The sequence below is a fragment of the Gadus chalcogrammus genome, chromosome 17 (genome assembly GCF_026213295.1).
Source record: "Gadus chalcogrammus isolate NIFS_2021 chromosome 17, NIFS_Gcha_1.0, whole genome shotgun sequence".
NCBI classification, from domain to species: domain Eukaryota; kingdom Metazoa; phylum Chordata; class Actinopteri; order Gadiformes; family Gadidae; genus Gadus; species Gadus chalcogrammus.
The window spans coordinates 13,445,506-13,452,090 of NC_079428.1; positions in this window are offsets into that span (position 1 = coordinate 13,445,506).

Here is a 6,585-nt window from a genome sequence, read left to right on the forward strand (position 1 = left end):
GCCGCAGACATGAGAGATACCAGAGAGGATGTGAGAGTGCATGAGATTCAGCTGCTCTGTACCACATTCACACATATCGACCACTCATGGCCAGAAAGAAAAAAACAACTCAGATTGTCCTTTCGTCCAAAATAACTATAGGGTTACACATGAAGAACCATACACCGCCGCCCAACGCCAATGCAGACCTCACGTCGTGCTTACACATCTTGCGGTGTGTTTACCGGCATGGGCGGCATGTAGCGGCATGGGCGGCCTATCTGCTTGGTCCTTTAGGGGCCCTCCTGGATCCTTTGCGGCGCAGACATACAGTGGGATTCATGGGTTGTTCTGTTGTCATGTTGTGTACATTGTTGTCGCCACCATGAGTGTGAGCGTAATGTGCGTTGGTCCGCTATTTTGTGTTTCTGTGATAACGATGGTTTGGAATTAAAGGCAGTTCCCTTGTTGTGCGGTGTATGGGGAGCGGAACTACAGTCAACGGTTAAACCTGGGCTCCTGTCTCATTCTTCCCATGCTGCTCGCTACAATATTAAAATAATTACAACCAAGTTTCTGAAGTATACAGGATCAAAATCCACCGTACAAACTGACAGTTTCTAATTTCTTTGAACAACTTGCGAATGCTTTGGTACATTCATGCAAATGATACACATCAGGAAGTGTGTATTTATGTGCCTGCTTGTCTTTCAGTGGGCGTTGGAGAGAGAGAGAGAGAGAGAGAGAGAGAGAGAGAGAGAGAGAGAGAGAGAGAGAGAGAGAGAGAGAGAGAGAGAGAGAGAAGACGCTCTCTGCGAGCCAGAGAGAGTGTCGTAAGAGCACGAGATGGAGGGAACATTGTGTGACATTGTGTTTGTTTGCTAAGAAGGGGAAATAAACAGGAGTTCGCTCCATTTTCGCTGGAGAACTGTGTCCTGACTCGTCTGAACCCGTTACATTGTCATATGTCAAGCATATTTCTATATATTTCCATTAGACTTTTTTTCTAAAGCTGTCCTGAATTGGTAAATAACTACCAGGTGAATCTTGACTTTCTCTAAAGAAAGGAAATGTGTGAAGTGTTAGATCAACCAACGATCAACCAACAAATTACAATACAAACAGTCAAAGCGTAAATGTGAATCTTGTCCAGTCTCTTGCAATTGATCTCCCACATACCTTGTAAGGTGTAACTTACAATTTACAATAATTGTCTTCAAAACTTTAGCCCTAGTTTACATCAGAACATCCCTCCAGAGTACACTGTTATATTTACAACATCACTAAGCAATTTGACTGTCTTATCCGTACACAATGACACAAGGACTTTTCATTCTGATGGCACTGACATGTTCATTGACACATATTTACTTTTGAGAGATGAACTAAGGATTTTGAGCAAGATACTGGCTTTTGCAGGTAATCCATGGAGTTTCAATCAAATCCACTGTGTATTCTACTGCAATTCTTAGCAATCTTAAATCAAACTGTGGTTCTAGCCTAAAGGGAAATTCTTGGTGACTTACGGGGGGGTTTGCTCAGCTTGGAGGGCCAGTCTGTCGAGTGCTTACGTGTGTGATTGTCTTCATGGGTGTTAATATATTTCCTATTTGTACGAATTCTTTTGAGAAATGCATTTACTGTTTTGCAAATGTTGAGAATGATTCGAAAAATGTACCAAAGCGAGTGAGAAAATCTGTAATAATCAAAGCTGACAACACTAATCTGAAACCACACCCTAAACATCTATCTAGGATAATTGGTCTCTTTTCAAGGTTTAAAATCAACTCTTCAAACAATGAAGAAGATCATGATGAACAGAGCTTTGTAAACAGTTACTTTCTCGGACAGTATAATGCTGCAATCTCAAAGATCTGTTTTGTTCTCTTTATGACAGCTACAACCTCAACACGCACATTCTGGAATTCCCTTTGTCGTGTTTATCAAGTGTTTGTCTATGTTATATGTCAAAAAATAACTGAACGGGACAGGCTACCGTTTGCCCCATCGGGCATTATGGGATTATTCCTGGTAAAATAAACGCACCAATTTTTTTTTATTTAAATGACTCAACAAGAGAGAAAAATAACCAGGGAAACCAGGTGAGTCACTGCTCACGTGCCCAGAAGCTATTTGCCAGCCAGAGAGAGAAGGACCAGAGCTCGCCAGGGACCCAGGTGAGTCACTGCTCACGGGGCCAGAAGCTATTTGCCTGCCAGCTGTGGTTTGTTACCACTTATGTCTCTACTCTTGCCTTGACAGAGACCTATTTTCAATGTACGTGACAAAACACGAGAAGAAACATAAACATCATTATACATTATTATTAATTTCATCAACATACACACACACACACACACGCACACACGCACACACGCACACACACACCCACCCACACACACACACACACCCACAGACACACACACACACACACACACACACACACACACACACACACACACAAGCTTTTTGGTATTAGGGGCAGCAAGGGGAAAATGAACTAACAAAATGAACAAGGACGTCCATCTACTGCTAAAGGCCCGCGACATTGCTTTTTGATCCGGCAACATAGAAGCCTACAGCACATCCAGGGCAAACCTGAAAAGGGTTAGGATCGCCCAACAAAGCCACAAACTTCGGATTGAGGAACATTTCAATAACTCCGATCCCCGACTTATGTGGCAAGGGATACAGGCCATCACAGACTAAAGAAGAGTAAACTCAACCCCCTTTTACCACCACTACCTCCTTTGCTAGAAGCTTAATAACGTCTATGCCCGCCTCGACCATGACTGGCCCAGATGGTATCCCTGGTCGCGTGTGGAGAACATGCGCTGAGCAACTGTCTGGAGCCTTGACCGACATATTCAACCTGTCACTGGCCCAGGCTATTGTTCCCATGTGCCTCAAGACCACCACCTTCACCCCCTTGCCCAATCAATCTAAACCAGAGTACCTGACCGAGCGATCGTTAGTACTGACCCTTCTCCTCACCAAGTGCCTTGAAAAATGTATCTTAGCCCACCTCAAGCCCATCTCGATATTAGCAATTCCTATGCTAGGTTGCTATTCATCGACTATTCATCGACTCTCTCTCTCTCTCTCTTTCTCTCTCCTTAACTCTTTCCTTAGCTCTCTCCCTTACCCTCCCCCCTCACTCCCGAACACTAGCACCAAGAATCATACCGGGCCTTCCGGAAAATACCATGGACGACAGACTCTCTCTCTCTCTCTCTATCTCTCTCTCTAACCCTTCCGGAAAATACCATGGACGACAGACTCTCGCTCTCTCTCTCTCTCTCTCTCTCTCTCTCTCTCTCTCTCTCTATCTCTCTCTCTCAAAACAAAGAGGACATTGTCTTATTGTTTGACATGTGCTAGCAGCTCCAGAGTTTCTCAGTATTCTGAGGTAAAAGGTTTTAACTGGCTGGTCTGGAGCTAATATGACCGACAGTTAGCCATCAATGTCTCTTTGTGTGTGTGTGTGTGTGTGTGTGTGTGTGTGTGTGTGTGTGTGTGTGTGTGTGTGTGTGTGTGTGTGTGTGTGCGTGTGTGTGTGTGTGTGTGTGTGTGTGTGTGTGTGTGTGTGTGTGTGTGTGTGTGTGTGTGTGTGTGTGTTATCGCGCTGATCAAGGTAACTTGCTGCCCAGACATTGAGCTGCCCGCGGTTAGCTTCAGACCGTGCTACTGTCTATGCTATCATTGACAGTTGACGTTCCGCTGAGAGGTCTGGCTGAAGTCGCGTGTGACGTCAGTTTGTTCAAACAACGGGTAAAAACTGTAAACATTTGTGCGTTCAGGATTAGGACTGATATGTCAGCCTAGGCCTAATCAATTGTGTTTTAATATCTTTAGCATTCATATTATTGCAATCTATTATTTTCGTAGGCTACTACATCGATAATTATGTAGAGCGTTTCTGTGCGATCCAAAGGAGTAGGGTGCGCCAGCAAGAATCTTGCCTAGGGCGCCAAATTGGTCAGGGCGGGCCCTGTGTGTGTGTGTGTGTGTGTGTGTGTGTGTGTGTGTGTGTGTGTGTGTGTGTGTGTGTGTGTGTGTGTGTGTGTGTGTGTGTGTGTGTGTGTGTGTGTGTGTGTGTGTGGAGAGTAAAGCAGGTGAATGGGCCCTTGGTGTGAGCACCCACAGTGTGCACCCACTGTTCCCGCACAAGGTTGCAACATTGGAGCACCCAACACTATCTACACCCATATTCCCACACATTTCACCCTCTGTCTTGCGGGAACCAAGCTTGGGGATCTGACACTATAAAAAATCTCTGTCAGCGTGGTTCAATACCACAACTGATCAAGATGGCAAAGCGATTCTTTGTTCAGACTGCCTTACAGTTGATATTTGAAGAGACAGAGGGTTTTGATGGTGATGCTGAGGAAACAGTTTCAGAAAGTGAGGATAACATTTCTGAAAATTCAGAGTCTGACACTGAGTTTGAAGAGGAGGATCAGCATCAGCCAGCTCCGAAACGTAAAAGACAAATACACTATATACATAATACATAATAATATAAAACACAATATACATGCAACCAGTGCAAAAAATACATATGCAATACACACACAGTGAGACTCTGCCCCTCATGTGTGGTATAGACTGATATACGTATAATGGCTGTGTTCAAAGGCTTTAATGTGTTGTTCAGACAGATGTTATTGAGTATGTTTCAATTTCTAATTCTGTTGATAATTTCCCAGTTATGCCTGTTTTATGATGCATTTCCTTATTTTATTACATGCTAATACGAAAATAAACAAAAACGAGTGGCACCTCTATTCATAAATGTGATTTAACAAAGGTAAAGGGAACAAATTTAACATATGTGTTGTTTATATTACTTGCAATTGGGTTGAAGTAACCATTTGGTGAGTATTTAAAAACACGGGAGAGCTAGTTAAACCCCCTAGCCAATCTGGCAAAGAACTGAGGGAAATGGACCGGTACATATACTGAGGGGCTGATTAGCTGATGAGGAGCAGGCGAGTATGGGGGTGGGGCAGGCCAGGTGAATGAAAACAGCAGGAAATGCAGGAGGGAGTGGCAGAGTCTGAAATGACATGAGTTAGTGTGGCAAAACAGGACACAGACAAATGAAAAACTAAAGCCTTGCTGAAGTTGTGACAGACTGGGATAATGTAAGTTTCCATCGGGCTGTTTTGGTCTGGAACTGGTTCACAAACCATAAACAATTTGAATTTGTATAATTGCACCGTTAATCGCCGTTTCTAAACCCTGTAGAAGATTCGTTTTTCGGCTTGAGGATGGCGCGTATATGAACGCCAACCACATGCCCGCATAACTCCTCTGCAGGCAATTGAACAGGCCTGTGGAGACATAGGTCATGGAGACATAGAGGTAAGGTCAATCCATGGATGGATTCGGCACACAAGGCGAGGATCCATAAGCCCACTCACGTACAATTGCCGTGTATTTCTGTGTTTACAATACAGTTCTGTATTTTTGGTTTATTTTTTATTTGTTTTTGCCTAAACTGAATTTACTGCACTGTAAAGTACCGTACTGCAATGTACAGTATTGAGTATTTCATTTTTTGGTTGTTATGAAAACGTCCCTTCTGTGGAACTGAATAAAAACAGTGAATATGTAAGAATGCAGTGTTCTATATATAGTAGGTGTTGCTGCCGACCTGAAAGTGTATTCAGATTATACAAGTGTGTATCATTTTGTCATCAGAGTGACATTTTGAGAAAGGATTGTTAGGTTTGGGTACGAGAGTTTAAATTTGACATAGATGTGAATGGTATATTTCTCAGTGTTGGGTCTTATTTGCTTGTGTGTTGAGTTTTGACACAATGAGCCAAGTTTTGCAAAACGTGTTCAAGCAACGGGTAAAAACTGTAAACATTTGTGAATCTGTTTGGTCTCTTGAATGCACTTTATGCTGAGGCTATTGTAAATACATACATCTCCACTGAGCCATGCAGAATATAGAAGATTAAACTATATGCTCTTGATGATACTGACTTTGCGATTGTTTCCTTGGGGCAGGGGTGGGGGGGCCCTTGAGTCTTGTTGGCCAGGAAATTGTTAATCCGGCCCATATTGTACTATTTGCCCCGATGGCAAATTTCGGTTTGTTTGCAGACACCAACGCGCGCTCGCTCTCTCTCTCTCTCTCTCACTCTCACTCTCTCTCTCTCTCTCTCTCTCTCTCTCTCTCTCTCTCTCTCTCTCTCTCTAACCCTTCCGGAAAATACCATGGACGACAGACTCTCTCCCTCTCTCTCTATCTCTCTCTCTCAAAACAAAGAGGACATTGTCTTATTGTTTGACATGTGCTAGCAGCTCCAGATTTCTCAGTATTCTGAGGTAAAAGGTTTTAACTGGCTGGTTTGGAGCTAATATGACCGACAGTTAGCCATCAATGTCTGTGTGTGTGTGTGTGTGTGTGTGTGTGTGTGTGTGTGTGTGTGTGTGTGTGTGTGTGTGTGTGTGTGTGTGTGTGTATGTGTGTGTGTGTGTGTGTGTGTGTGTGTGTGTGTGTGTGTGTGTGTGTGTGTGTGTGTGTGTGTGTGTGTGTGTGTGTTATCGCGCTGATCAAGGTAACTTGCTGCCCAGACATTGAGCTGCCCG